Raw genomic sequence first — 15,973 nt, forward strand, 5'->3', positions numbered from 1 at the left:
TCCTTTCATAAATGTCAAGGACCTGTTGTAGGTGTCTACGTTTTCAGAGTAGCTTAGTTCACTCTGTGGGGCAGTCACCTCCAATTCATGAAATCAGAATTGTTACCACTCGGTATACATAGTGGCTTGGGAAGAGGACTGTTTGCAACAAAACTGTTGGTATGAAGACTAAGAATTTATCTGGTAAGTTTTGATGTATAAAAAGTTCTTGCAGTGTTGTTTTTTTAAAGTGTTAATTGTTTATTGTTAGTCACAGTGTTTCTCTGTAGTGGGAACGCCAGTGTTTTCTTTGTAGTTTTATTAGTTTTGATATTAAAAATGCACTTATTTGGTTCCTTCGTCATCTATATTCTTTAAAAAGTTCATATGGATCACAAACTAGGTGAGTACTCGGTGACAGAATGTTTTGTTGTGTATCAGTTTCAATAATTTCTAAAATTATTGATAATTCGGTTGCCTAGATACTGGAATAGCTGTTTTTCAATTTAGATTAATGATATCAGTGGAAAGAAACCCTAAGTATTTTGCTGAATTCATCTCAGTCTATGTTTTACAGCATAAACCTCCTAAAATAGCTCTGTGTATGTGGGGTGTTTGATTATGAAACAATAAAAAAGGACAGTTTGCCTTTGATACCTGTGACGGAATGATTTTTATCCTATAGTAAGGAGTATAAAACTTTGTGTGCTGGAAATAATTTTAATATATATTTTTTGATGTGGACCATTTTTAAAGTCATTATTGAATTTGTTACAATATTGCTTCTGTTTTATGTTTTGATTTTTTGGCTGCAAGGCATGTAGGACCCCAGCTTCCTGGCCAGGGATCAAACCCGCACCTCCTGCACTGGAAGGCGAAGTCTTAACCAGTGGACTGCCAGGGAAGTCCCTGGAAATGATTTTAAATAGTTTAAAAACCATGGAAGTTCTACTTAGGAAAAACAAGTGAAAACCCAGTGATAATGAAATAGTAACACTAATTAGTTTAAAATCTGTATTGTTTTGAGAAAATTATCGCTTTGAAGTAACTTTTTAGGATTGAGATAGTTCACCTCGGACCTGGGGTCAGACTGGCTGCTATCGGCTCTTCACCACGTGTGGGGTTTGGGCACTTGCTCACCTTGTCTGCCCCTCGGTTTATTCACACAGTGGACATAGCGGATGTGGTAATCATAGAGCTGGCCTCATTGGTGATATAATACCTGCTGAGGGCTTAGCTTCATGCCCGGTACCCAGACAAATTCAGTGTGTCTTAGTATATTTGTTGGAAAAGCATTGTGTGCTAATACAGAACATCTAGATTGCATGATAAGGAACTACTCCTTGCTCCTTTAACAAGAAGCCAGGGGGAAGCGAGGGTAGGGGTTCGTTTCTGGCCCAGTGGTCTTCCTGAGGGTCAAGGTTCCCCAGCTTCTCCCGGAGCCCCGCAGGCTTGGCTAGTCCTTTCCTGCTGGGTCCAGACCATCACATCCTTGCAGAGGTAGGGGGCCGGGCCCTTCTCTTCACTGTGGCCCATTTGAAAGCAGATAAGCTTTTCCTGTCGCCTCCCCCTTCCCCCGCCCACCAGATGCCCTTTGTGTTTTGTTGTCCAGAATCTCATGACTTGCCTACCCGTTTTGAAATCAAAGGCAGTACAAGTACCTGTGTTGGTTTAGACTGCGTTTGACCTCCTGGTGCTGGGGGTGGAAATGGGGGTTTACCTTCCCTGAAACACAATTGCTCATCACTAAACACAGTCAGGGCTCCATTCAAGCTAAAGATGCTGAATCTGACCATTTTTATTGCAAGATTAGGAGAAAAAAATTGGCAGCCCAGAGTTTCTAAAATATGATACATTTAATTATTTCTGAAAATATAACTTTGGGCTTCCCTGGTGGCGCAGTGGTTGAGAGTCCGCCTGCCGATGCAGGGGACATGGGTTCGTGCCCCGGTCCGGGAGGATCCCACATGCCGCGGAGCAGCTGGGCCCCTGAGCCATGGCCGCTGAGCCTGCGCGTCCGGAGCCTGTGCTCCGCAACGGGAGAGGCCACAACAGTGAGAGGCCCGCGTACCGCAAAAAAAAAAAAAAAAAAAAAAAAAAAAAAAAAAAAATATATATATATATATATATATATATATATATATATATATAACTTTGTCTTACTATTGCGGTTGTAGGCCTGTTTTTGAGGAAGTAGTATAAATTTTCTTTGTAATTTTGGGGTTTCTTTTTAAGCAAAAGGGATGCATTGAGACACAAACAACTTTTTTTTTCCCCAAAACTAAGCCTTGATTGGCTTTTGTTGAAGTTATTTGAAGTATTTGTTCCATGATAAGAAAGTTAAAAAAGAAAAAAAAAAGTGCTTACTTAATATGTGTAGTCACTGTAAATGACATTAGCTTATTGACTCCTGAGCCTGCAGTCATCTTCTTCCTTGGCTTCAGTTTAAGAAATGCCGATCCATTCCTTAAATTTAATGATTTACCATCAGCAGGATAATTAACTAGCCTGAAGTCTATTTAACTGGACAGGAACAGCAAAAACAAAACAAAACCCATGTTAAAACTTTGGCCAAAAGTAAGCACAATTGTTTGGGCAGAAGAGTACAAATAGGTTATGCTGGATACACTGGAAATCTAGTCCAGCCATTCTCATTTAATTGTGGATTTATTCATTTAACTGTTCCCATGAGTCATTTGACTTTAATGGCCTGATGTCTCTTCTGTGTGTTTTTGTTGGTTTTTTTTTGCCATTAAAAATATAGTAAAGGAGTGGCATCATGTAGATAAAAGAATATTTCATATGGTTAAAAAAAAAAAATCAGCCCTTGCCTTTATGCTTTGGGATCACCGGAGTGGAACTGATGTCTTCTTTTAGTTATGCCATCTGGACTGAAGAGGTCAAGAGAGTTCTAGATTGTATATGCCTCCAGTGGTTTTGTTTTTGCTCTATTTCCTACTAGAGTGCTTGTTTCTCATTATCTCTGTTTTTTGAAGGCAATTATGACCACATCAGCTTTGCCAGTGGGAATAAACAGTAGGGATGAAAAGGACAAAGGAGGGTGTGTGCTGAGCTAGCAGGCACCTCTGGAAGCTGAGGTGCTTTCTCTTTTGGGATTGATAAGGGGACGATTGAATCTTCCTTCCCTCTGTTAGTGTGTTGGTAAGTTTACCTCTGTCTCTAAAGGTAGGTGGTGTATCTGAACTCTGAACTCTGACCCAGGAAGCACTTGGAGTCAAAGTCAACATGATTCCAGAATCATGACTGACTCACCTTGCTCAGATTTGCCTGTAGTGGCATCCTACGTCAGGGTCATCTCAGAAGGTAGAGGACTGAGCATCTTTCAGAGACATCCTTTTCTTACCTCAATCTCTTGACTTCCTTCTCCTAGGAGCTCTCAGAGGAAGCACAAAGGATTTGAAAACTAAATGGGTTTCTGTCGTGTTGCCTTAAAAATGTTCTCCTGCTTCCGAAATTTTGACTCTGAGACCCAAGAAACAAAAAACATAGCAAACTGCCGTCAGTTTTTTTTCTTTTTTTGTAATTAATTAATTTATTTTTGGCTGCGTTGGGTCTTCGTTGCTGCGCGTGGTCTTTCTCTAGTTGCAGTGTGTGGGCTTCTCATTGCGGTGGCTTCTCCTGTTGCGGAGCACGGGCTCTAGGCACGTGGGCTTCAGTGGTTGTGGCACACAGGCTCAGTAGTTGTGGCGCGCGGGCTTAGTTGCTCCAGCACTCGGGATCTTTCCGGACCAGGGCTCGAACCCGTGTCCCCTGCATTGGCAGGCGGATTCCTAACCACTGCGTCACCAGGGAAGCCTCCCCAGTTTTGATGTATGACAATGCTTTAAGAAATCTGAATTCCTTTTAACGATTACCATTTCCTTGACTCTGCATGGAGTATAATTTAATATTGGCAGAAAATAGATCATAAGCTGCCTTTGTTCTTCTATCCCCACCGTTTATTGCAACTAATAAATTCCACAGAAGAGGAGGCAGGAACTTTACAATACATGATTGGGAGAATTTGGGACCAGAATGTAGAGGGACCTTAAGGGAAATTTAAGCTAATTGGGAGCCTGCCATTTTCACTACCTTGTCTGGGTGAACAGGCCTGAAGCCAATTAACAGAAAACGCTAGGAGGTGGAAGGCACATTCCAGCCACCACTTATGCTCTGTTACAGGGGATGACTGCCCTGACCTTTAGAGAAAAGTCCATGCTTTAAGATTCTTTCCATCAAGCAAAAACTGCATCTAATTGGCAGATTATACTGAGGGAGGCAGACTCAGGGAAAGACCTTAAATGTGTGGTGATCACGAGGTTTAGGTTTGACATTGAATGGGCCGTCCCCTCCCCTTTGGAGCCTGTGAGGACATGAGTTTTAGAAGCACTGAACTGCCTTTTTCCTTCTTCTTTTGTGCACTTTTGTCACTGTCTCCAGCCACGATGCTTTTGCTCCAGGCTTTTTCATGCAGACAGAACATTTCTGAATTTTCATCACTTATTCCTTCTGAAATGAATGTGGCTAATCCAGGGATAGGTCTGTTTTTACATCAGCTTGTATTTGTTGACTCCTAGAGATTATAATTAGAAAACAGCTGATGGTTAAATAGAAAACCTATGTAATAAAATAATGCCAGGGACTGAATGCTTATCATTGGTCCTGTTCTCAAAAGAGAAGAGTCCAACACTGTCTGCTTATCCTGATACTTTTAAAACTTTTGAAAATATTTATACATTATGATTGCTATTCATGTGCTACACAGTGGGTATAGTCACAAATCATGGAAAAGTTAAGTTACTATGAAAGTGTTTCATTTTTACATTTCACTGTAATTTGATTAAAGCCAAAGTTTTGAGGAGCTAGAGCAGAAGTAAATTTTAAAAATTAGAGCCTGTTTTGGATGTGAGTAAACAGCGTAGTGAAGCAACGTTTTTAAGCGTATCCAGATTTTATATGGGGATAGTTTAGAAAAGTGAGGAAGTCAGTCAGTAAGTCCTCGTGTTCCTAGGTTTTGCCCATTTCACCCTGGCGTGATGAATGACGGGGTCAGGGGTCATGCTGTGGGCCCACACCTTTCTCCGTGGTTGGTTTTTCTTCCATCCACCTGCACAGGCAAGATCCTCATCTTTCCCCAAGTACTTAAAAACCTTTTCTAAATGGGGGGAAAAAAAAAATCTCATCTCACTGACACTTAGAACCATCCAGATGACATATAAGTGGTTTTCCAGAATATGAACTGATCATACTTCCTTAATGACAAAATGAGGAGGTGGCTTCTTCAGAAATCTGATTACAACAGCTGCAAACCGGTCAGTGAAATGACTGCAGGGTCAACCCCTTAGAACAAGGAAGAGCCCTGGAAATTCTGACATGGGAACTGGCCGGGCTTCCTGGTCTCTGCCACACTAATGGGACAGGAGGTTAGGCTCTGGTCCTGCTAAATAGTAACTGGGATGTGGTTGGTTTGTTTATTCTTTAGCACAAAGACACTGAGTAACCAAAAGACTTGATAATCTGGTTAAAAATAATCAAAGGCCCCTGCCTCCCAATTCTAAAGTTCTACAGTTTTCTATCAAAAGGCAGGGGATTTATTAATATTATTTCCTAGTTGGCAAAGTTTCGCAGAACTTGTGCCAAAGCTAATAGAATTGTGTTCACCTCTAGCAGCAGCAAATGTAGAAACTAAAAACATCGATCGCTTTAAAAATTAAGTTTAGTTTTCATTATAAAGATGCCAGAGAGTTTCTTTATAGCAGAAACATGTCATGTTCACCATAACACCAAAAATAAAACCAAAACAACCTTTGAAGAGAGGTGTCATGTCTCCTGGATATGCCAAGAGCAGAATCTTGTGCTTTGATAATGGGATGTCTGCCGTTATAATACATGTCTTAACATTAGTCGAGGTTTAAAACTGATAGTGTCATCTTTGTATGTGACACATACTATTTTTCAGAAACCCTACACGTTTTCTACTTGTATTATCAAAGAACAGTGGACTCATAGCATCAAATATAAGAACAGGACTGCAGCGCAGGGGGCTGGTGGACATTCTTCCGAGAAGGAAACATGAGTTTCCCAGGGAGCCTTGCCAGCCACGTGCAGGGCCCCTTTGGACGGTGTTTTCTCGTGAGAGCGACAAGCATTTTACCCTTATGTAAGTTCAGTGGCACGTAACTCACCGGCGTGACCTTTTCTCGGTTGTGTAAAATCTGCAACCTTCATTTTCACTGTAGACAAAATGGGGGAAATAATACCCCCTGTTGGCTTCACGCGTGAAGATTGAGTGAGTAACACATTTCAAAATGCAGATCCAGGTTTTGGTGCATCGTGGGCACTTGTTAGGTGCTGCTCTCCTGTCTTTATTTTGGGTAAGAATAGCCTCGGTAACTCTCCCTGTGTCACAACAGTCGCTGGCTGTTTTTCTCCTGGCATATTGGGAGTATTTGTGCTGTGCTGGTTCCTTTTCATCCCTGGTGTATTTCTAATGCCCTCATCATCCTTCCAGAATTGGATTCTTGCTTCCATGGCATCTTACCAGAACTAAAATAAAAGTTAATCATTTAAAATCATCTCTGGTTCTTTTCTGAAGGACATAATCTGACATAACAGTGATATTAGTGTTCATCTCTGTGTCTGTGTCCATTTTTTATATTCCCTTTTGGTTTTGGCAAGCACGCGTGGCTTTGCTACGATTAGATCTAAGGATGCCATTTAAGAATGCTGAGTGTCTTACTAGGGTTTCTGCTTGGCCACTTCCTAAGCTTCTGGGTTCCTTTGTGAAGTGAATGGAGCTCGGGAGACACAGGACTGCCCATGGGCTCTTAGAGTGAGGGGTGCAGTTTAAGGGGTACTAGTCAATTCTCCTGTTCCTTTATGACTGGCCATTTTTATTGCTTCTTTTGCCTATGGAGCTCAAAGCCTGCAAGCAGCAGGGAAGTGCTTCAGAAATTCTACCGAGTGAAAAATCTTTGGTGGTGTGTGGATTAACCTTCACGGGAGTCTGTTAGTAGCTGATGATTTTCTTGCCTGTGAATACAGCTGCTAGAACTAGATGTTTCGAGCTTGCGCTGTGGATAAAGGTGCATTTTCTTTTTTAGCTACAGCCCTCAGGTGCCTTTTCATAAATTCATTGCAGGCAGCTTTCAAGATTTTGTTGTGAGCTGTGTGATTAAATATGACCATGAAAAAAATACAGGCTTTCTCGTCTCTCTTTATCCCCACCCATCTGTATGTCATTTGCTTTTGAAAATTTGTTCTTTATTTCTACGTTCAGTGAGCAGGGGAACTGCTATCCTTTAAAAATCCTGGTTAAGAAATTGCATTAACATCTTTGGCTTACAGTATGTTGTTTTCACTACCCGTTTCCTGCAGCCTGCCTGTAGCAATTGAATCCCTCTAAGCCATTTAAAATTTTGGAATGTTATGATCTAGGTAGGTATACTTTTTCAAAATCAGTCTTATACAAGCTTTTTCCAGCTACCTTCAACAGGATTCTGGAATGGTCCTGAAAAAATGGCCGTTTTTAAGCACGAAGACATTTTGCCCAATGGTTTTATGTTCTTTTTTCCCCCACTGAGGCCTGGGTATATGTGCCCTGTAGTATTTTCATTGGGTCTGTGTATCTATGAGACATTCTTTTAAAATTATATTTATTTTTGGCTGTGTTGGGTCTTCGTTTCTTTTTTTCTTTTTTTTTTTTTTTTTGCGGTACGCGGGCCTCCCACTGTTGGGGCCCCTCCCGTTGCGGAGCACAGGCTCCGGACGCGCAGGCTCAGCGGCCATGGCTCACGGGCCCAGCCGCTCCACGGCATGTGGGATCTTCCCGGACCGGGGCACAAACCCGTGTCCCCTGCATCGGCAGGCGGACTCCCAACCACTGCGCCACCAGGGAAGCCCCATGGGTCTTCGTTTCTGTGCGAGGGCTTTCTCTAGTTGCGGCAAGCGGGGGCTACTCTTCATCGCGGTGCGCAGGCCTCTCACTATCGTGGTCTCTCTTGTTGCGGAGCACAGGCTGCAGACGCGCAGGCTCAGTAGTTGTGGCTCACGGGCCTAGTTGCTCCGCGGCATGTGGAATCCTCCCAGACCAGGGCTCAAACCCGTGTCCCCTGCATTGGCAGGCGAATTCTCAACCACGGCGCCACCAGGGAAGCCCTAGGAGACATTTTTTTTCCTTCAGTTCTTCCTCCCTCCGTCCCTCCCTTCCTTCCTTCCTTTCTTTCTTTTCTCTGCTCTTATGGCTGAAAGGAGGTTGTTGATCAGGTTTCTTTTTAAAGAAGAAAATACTGAAAAATAAGCATGTAATTTCCACAACATACACCTGATGGTATTGCAAGGCAGGGGGGTTTGTTTGGGCTTTTAGGTTTCACTTTATGTATTTGTAGAAATATATACTCCTTTGCAAGAAGAACATATTACTTGAAATATTTTTATTTTTAGTAAATCAAACTTCACAAGATTAGAAGATGGAGCAATGTTCTCTCTCTCTCTCTCTCTCTCTCTTTTAAATAAATACCATAATTCCCAAACTGTAAGATAAAATGGCAATGTGGATATTAATCAGAATCAAGTTAAACCCTTTGAGAAGTGCAGTGTTTCTTCCTGCCTGCGGTAATCCCTTATTTCCCTGAATTCATTCTTGTATCCTCCTGTTCCCATCACTGCATTTACAAACCTTCCTGGGCTTGTGCTGCCTGTCCTCATTCCTGGAAGAAGCTGCCCTAAGGCCATCCGTCTTCACCTCTGTTCTGTCTGCCATCCTTTCTCAGTCTTAGGACTTTGCCTTCGTATTTAATTCCTCTCTACACAGTCCTGAATGTGTGTGTGTGTCTCTGCACTAGATCTTTCCACTCAGCAGATAGATGCTCCGTTAACACTCCCCCTGCCCCACACACCCTTGTCTCCCTTTCGCCTCTGCCTGGCTGACTGTCCCTCCCAGTTCACAGATTTGGTTCCTTCTTATCTTTCATGTATCCAACCCCAAGCATCCTGCCCCCCCCCCCCCCCGACTCAGGGGACACTCCCTAATCCTCATGCTTGCAGGAGGGGGACATTCCTGCTGCCCTTACATTATTGTCTCTTCTTTCATCAGCCTTCTGTTTATAACATTTATGAATTTGAATTTATCTTTGTTTATGTCTGTTTCCATGACCTAAAATGGCACTGGTGTTATCTTGGTTACTCTTTGTAGCTCCGACTCATCCCCCGTGTGGTTTTTTTTTGTTTTTTTTTTTTTTTGCGGTACGCAGGCCTCTCACTGTCGTGGCCTCTCCCGTTGCGGAGCACAGGTTCCGGACGCGCAGGCTCAGCGGCCATGGCTCACGGGCCCAGCCGCTCCGCGGCATGTGGGATCTTCCCAGACTGGACGTACCTGCGTCTCCTGCATCGGCAGGCGGACTCTCAACCACTGCGCCACCTGGGAAGCCCCCCACCACCATGTGTTTTTGAGTGAATAAGTGTTGTGATAAATTGAAAGGAAAAAGTCCATAATAATTTTTACTTTTTCTGATACCATGTATTACAGTTGGATTCTTTGTTGGGTGGACTAGATTGGCCATTTTTATGCCATATGATATGATATTGTGATTTTTATTAGTTATAAGCTAAAAATGGCAGATTATAGGTAAAGCGAAGAAAACCTGTTAAATATTAAGTCATGTACGTAAGTAAATCTTAGAAACACGGTCATACTTCTGAGTCATCGATGTTTGGCTGCATCCTGGCTTGTGTTGCAAGTTTTACTTCAAAAACCTTGACCTGGTGGAGAGCACAGTGTTCCTCATCCACTTATTCAATCACTTCTGATCTTCCCCTGAGAATATCTTGTAACTGAGCATGGACTCAGGTGTTAAAAGGTGAGCACCCTCAGTCTGCTACTAACAGTGTCTCTGCATCCTTACAATTTTTGCTGTATGACAGTTGGTCACAGTTGCCGTGGGAAAGCCCCCTGAGGCTTTTAAGGCTTTGTCTAGAAGGTCATGGTATTAGAGGGTAAGAGCTGCTGGGACTTACTTAAGTGAGGCATTAGGGGGACATGAGGAAAAAAAGGCCGCCTAAAATGTTGCTCAAGGTCCAACATAGTCATCGATTCTATTAGCTCTAAAAATTTTAATTACTTGAATAATTAAAATATTTGATTATCAGAAAATATTAAATTTCTCTGTTTATAACTAAATTGACAGATTAATTTTCCATTTAATTGGAAAAACAATTTTATTTTTCTTTTTGTGGTACGCGGACCTCTCATTGTTGTGGCCTCTCCCGTTGCGGAGCACAGGCTCCGGACGCGCAGGCTCAGCGGCCATGGCTCAAGGGCCCAGCCGCTCCGCGGCATGTGGGATATTCCCGGACCGGGGCACAAACCCGTGTCCCCTGCATCGGCAGGCGGACTCTAAACCACTGCGCCACCAGGGAAGCCCGAAAAACAATATTTGAACAAACCATTTGATTATATTTAATATTTTATAAGCAAGTGAGTTGAAAGTAATATATTCTCTCCTGAATATATGTTTTGTTTGTTTCAGAGCTGTTTTCTTACTATTTAAAATTTTTTTTTGCAGAGAGTGCTGAGGTTTTTATTGTCATTAGAATGAATATGAATTATACTATTACTCTGGGACCCCAGCCTGGCGAAAACGTTTTCTTTAAGAGACTAATTTTCTTATTCTAGGAACAGTGGAGTTTGGTATTTACATGTTCAGTATATAAAATATGGATGTTATAAATTCTGATCTACCATTGCCATTTTAGATCTAGTAGATAGCTTTTTGATATGGTTTTCTTCAATTCTCTGAGTAAAGTTTCTCTTCTTATACATGTATATTTCATATAAAATTGAGTTTTAGAAATTATTTTCAAAGAGAGGAGTGATATCCTTTGTGTCTTATGGAATTGCACGAAAAGTTTTTTAGTGATAGGAATTGATTCCTATAGAAAGATAACCTCACATAGGTTGTAGAGAATTTATTTTAAAAATTAACACTCATTAGGTGTCCCTGTTTATTCCTTATCATCCTCTGGGCTCATTGAACATCTAATGAGACGAATGATTAGAATTATGGGGTCTTCCCTGCTACCTTGGAAGATAGTATACTCGTTGGACTATATGGGGATTAATTTGATAGCATGATTTCTTTTTTAATTAATTAATTTTTAAACATCTTCAATGGAGTATAATTGCTTTACAATGGTGTGATAGTTTCTGCTTTATAATGAAGTGAATAAGCTACACATATACATATATCCCCATCTCTCCTCCCTCTTGCATCTCCCTCCCACCCTCCCTTATCCCACCCCTCTAGGTGGTCACAAAGCACCGAGCTGATCTCCCTGTGCTATGCGGCTGCTTCCCACTAGCTATCCGTTTTACATTTGGTAGTGTATATATGTCCATGCCTCTCTCTTACTTCATCCCAGCTTACCCTTCCCCCTCCCCATGTCCTCAAGTCCATTCTCTACGTCTGAGTCTTTATTGCTGTTCTGCCCCTAGGTTCTTCAGAACCATTTTTTTTTTTTTTTTTTTAGATTCCATATATATGTGTTAGCATACGGTATTTGTTTTACTCTTTCTGACTTACTTTACTCTGTATGACAGACTCTAGGTCCATCCACCTCACTACAAATAACTCAATTTCATTTCTTTTTGTGGCTGAGTAATATTCCATTGTATATATGTGCCACATCTTCTTTATCCATTCATCTGTTGATGGGCACTTAGGTTGCTTCCATGTCCTGGCTATTGTAAATAGAGCTGCAATAAACATTGTGGTACATGACTCTTTGAATTATGGTTTTCTCAGGGTATATGCCCAGTAGTGGGATTGCTGGGTCATATGGTGGTTCTATTTTTAGTTTTTTAAGGAACCTCCATCCTGTTCTCCACAGTGGCTGTATCAATTTACATTCCCACCAACAGTGCAAGAGGGTTCCCTTTTCTCCACACCGTCTCCAGCATTTATTGTTTGTAGATTTTTTGATGATGGCCATTCTGACTAGTGTGAGGTGATATCTCATTGTAGTTTTGATTTGCGTTTCTCTAATGATTAGTGATGTTGAGCCTCCTTTCTTGTGTTTGTTGGCAATCTGTATATCTTCTTTGGAGAAGTGTCTGTTTAGGCCTTCTGCCCATTTTTGGATTGGGTTGTTTGTTTTTTTGATATTGAGCTGCATGAGCTGCTTGTAAATTTTAGAGATTAATCCTTTGTTCATTGCTTCATTTGCAAATATTTTCTCCCATTCTGAGGGTTGTCTTTTCGTCTTGTTTGTAGTTTCCTTTGCTGTGCAAAAGCTTTTAAGTTTCATTAGGTCCCATTTGTTTATTTTTGTTTTTATTTCCATTTCTCTACAAGGTGGGTCAAAAAGGATCTTGCTGTGATGTATGTCATAGAGTGTTCTGCCTGTGTTCTCCTCTAAGAGTTTTAGAGTGTCTGGCCTTACATTTAGGTCTTTAATCCATTTTGAGTTTATTTTTGTGTATGGTGTTAGGGAGTGTTCTAATTTCATTCTTTTACATGTAGCTGTCCAGTTTTCCCAGCACCACTTATTGAAGAGGCTGTCTTTTCTCTATTGTATATTCTTGCCTCCTTAATCAAACATAAGGTGACCATATGTGCGTGGGTTTATCTCTGGGCTTTCTATCCTGTTCCACTGATCTACATTTCTGTTTTGTGCCAGTACCATACTGTCTTGATTACTGTAGCTTTGTAGTATAGTCTGAAGTCAGTGAGCCTGATTCCTCCAGCTCCGGTTTTCTTTCTCAAGATTGCTTTGGCTCTTCGGGGGCTTTTGTGTTTCCATATAAATTGTGAAATTTTTTGTTCTAGTTCTGTGAAAAATGCTATTGGTAGTTTGATAGGGATTGCATTGTGATTTTTTTTTAATTAAAAAAATTTTAGAATATGTTATTTACTTGATTTATTTTTATTTTTTTTTTGTGGTACGTGGGCCTCTCACTGTTGCGGCCTCTCCCGTTGCGGAGCACAGGCTCCGGACGTGCAGGCTCAGCGGCCATGGCCCACGGGCCTAGCCGCTCCGTGGCATGTGGGATCCTCCCGGACCGGGGCACGAACCCGTGTCCCCTGCGTCGGCAGGCGGACTCTCAACCACTGCGCCACCAGGGAAGCCCTATTTACTTGATTTTTGCAAAGGTAATATATTCATAGCTCCCAAATCAAACATTATACATGGATATTACACAATACTTCCCTCCAGCTCACCTCCCCTTATGCAACCTCTGTTACCAAGTTCCTGTGGACCCTTTCAAAGAATACCATTCTTGCATGAGCAAATATGAAACTGTATTCTCTTTTCACATTGTTACTTAAATACTACCTATCATCTTCTGGGCTTTGATTTTTCTGCTGAAAATGGCTGGGTGATCTTTGTATATGGAAGCATAAAAAGGGTCTATTTTTGAAACTGTTTACTAATTTTCCTTTGTACAGATGGGACATTGTCTGCTGATGAGCATGTCGATTATTTACTGTTTTATTTTTTTTTAATTTATTTATTTTTTTGCGGTACGCGGGCCTCTCACTGTTGTGGCCCCTCCCGTTGCGGAGCACAGGCTCCGGACGTGTAGGCTCAGCAGCCATGGCTCATGGGCCTAGCCGCTCCGCGGCATGTGGGATCTTCCTGGACCTGGGCACAAACCCATGTCCCCTGCATCGGCAGGCAGCCTCTCAACCACTGCACCACCAGGGAAGCCCTGTTTACTGTGTTTTGTTCTTGCAAACAACAGCCCAGTGAATAACCTTTGTCCTTCAGCCACTTGGCATTGAGTATCTCTTGGATAGAAACCTAAAAATGAATTGTATATTTGTGGGTGTGTACGAGAGTATATACATGTATAAGTTTGATGGATGTTTCCAGACTGACCTCAGTAGATGCTGGACCAAGTTACACTCCCACCAGCAATGCCCAGGAGACCCCGTGCACTCTGTCATGTCACGTTACAACATGAGGTTCTGTGAAATCTGTTCAGCTGATGAGATATGCCTTTGAAATCATTCCCTTTCCCCTCTCTCCAGAGCATAAGGCTGTTGACACAGTTTGCAGCTTGTGAGCTGAGACTGGGCTTCCTTTCCTCTTAGGGAGAACAGGTCACTCAATCCCTGTCTTCCTGGGAGGAAGAGGAAGCCTTGGCGTGCACAATGGGGGTGGGGTGGGGTGGGGAGGGCGTTCTTGTTACTCCTTCACAGAGTAACACGGAGGAAACACACCATAGTATTAGTTTTGATGCTACTGTTTCTATTGTGGGTGGATCTTCCTGCCACCCCTTTATGGACATCCCAGCGCTTCTCCCCTGCACCCCCAGCGCTGCCAGCTCCCCTGAACTTGTTTGGTCTCCAGATTCATCTTGCGCTTACATCGCTGGCCTTTTGAACATGCTCATCAACTCTCCCCTTGCCTCTTCCTAAGTCCTCTCCCCCTGGTCAGAACTTGGAAGTCTCCACTCTGGAGACGTCCTGACACCTGCCTTCCGTGGCCCATTATCCTATCCGCCTACTCCTGCCCAAACCAAGGGAAGGTACACCCAGGAGCTTTTATTCCCTTTCTTTCCATCATGGCACTTACCACGTTTCATTTTAATTACGGGTCTTTCTCTTTTAATGAGAGCGCGGCCCGTGTTTGTTGCTCAGGGTTTCTGTTTGTGAGGGAGGCATGCCTAAACTTCTGGTGGCATTAAATCTCTTTTGCAACCTTTGCATCTAAGCACACCTTACTCCCTGGATGCTTTTGTAATTGTAAAGGGCTACATACTTATAATTTGTGTATCTAACCGGTTCTTCTCTTAACACATTTTTATAGCCAACATTTTGATAAAAAATGTATTATTCCATAGAGAGTATATCTTTCCTTACAGTGAATGTTTAACTTTTCAGGAATCTCTTCTAGATTAAATTGGGAAAATTTTGAGGGGAGGGCAAGGAAAGTTAGATTATATCAGCAGAAATCTAGGCTTTTGGACTTACTCCTATTTTAAGTCCCCAGCGGGACTGATTTTCCTGAGAACTTTGTATTTTAATCATAAACATACCCGATTCAGTAATACTTTCATAAACCTTTGGCTGAGAGTTTGGCATTAATGTCCTGAACTCATAGAAAGAGAAACATATTTTTGTGGATTGGCCAAGAAAAACAGGTCTCAATTCAAATAAAAATAATGTTTCTTATTTTAAAAAGATTTTTCCACTGAGTTATGTGTTAAACTTTGTGCTAATTTAGTTGTCTAATATTGCACATGACTTAGGCAGTGATTCGATATACCTTCTGTGGCTCAGTCTAATGCCTATCTGAATTTTTAAAATTTTGCTCTTCAGTAGGAGTTAAGTTGAATTAGGGTACACATAATGATTTAACTAACTTTTATTATTTGTGGATTTTTATAAAAAGATAAATCCCACGTCTTATTTCTTTAAATATATTGGAAATCGTAAAATATGCGAAGGACTTTTATCGATGGTGAAAATGCCTTCTTTAAGGTGCGTGTGCATTTTCCCTTCTGTAAGTGACTAGACCAGCATTTTGAATCTACTGCATCCCTGGAGAATCTTTCTCTTGGCTTCTCTGACATTCTGTCTCTAAGCTCAGTCATTGTTTTATTTGCAGAAATGTCTTTCTTCTGCTCTTCCCGTGTGCGTGCATGCAGGTCATTTTTCTAAATGGGATTTTACGTGCTCTTCCTTGGCATGACCTTTCAGTTTCTCTTCCCGTCTTTCCAGCTTTGTGTTGCCCACAGATACTAGCTGACTACTTCTGTCTAGATGTCTTTGAGCTCTTTTTACACTTTCTCCCAAGCAGAATGAAGTGGTCCCTAGTGTAAAGGGCAGTGCGAGTTGAAACCCCTTGCTCTGGACCTGACTCTCCCTCCATCTGTGCAATCCATCACAGCCTCTGTATGCCAGAATGACCTCACCCCCTGTGAAATTGTCTGTAGTTAATTTTCAGATGTTTCCCAGAGCTAGAAAATTCTATAATTGTCAGTGACTTT

The 15,973-nt window shown here is 41.9% G+C and overlaps 1 protein-coding gene across 21 annotated transcripts in view; it reads left to right on the top strand.

Annotated features, from left to right (window-relative positions):
• The window catches only part of PARD3 (par-3 family cell polarity regulator), a 676,268-nt gene that overhangs the window by 307,929 nt on the left and 352,366 nt on the right, over positions 1-15,973 (top strand). The gene's annotated exons all lie outside the window — the stretch shown is intronic.

The sequence above is a fragment of the Tursiops truncatus genome, chromosome 2 (genome assembly GCF_011762595.2).
Source record: "Tursiops truncatus isolate mTurTru1 chromosome 2, mTurTru1.mat.Y, whole genome shotgun sequence".
NCBI classification, from domain to species: Eukaryota; Metazoa; Chordata; class Mammalia; order Artiodactyla; family Delphinidae; genus Tursiops; species Tursiops truncatus.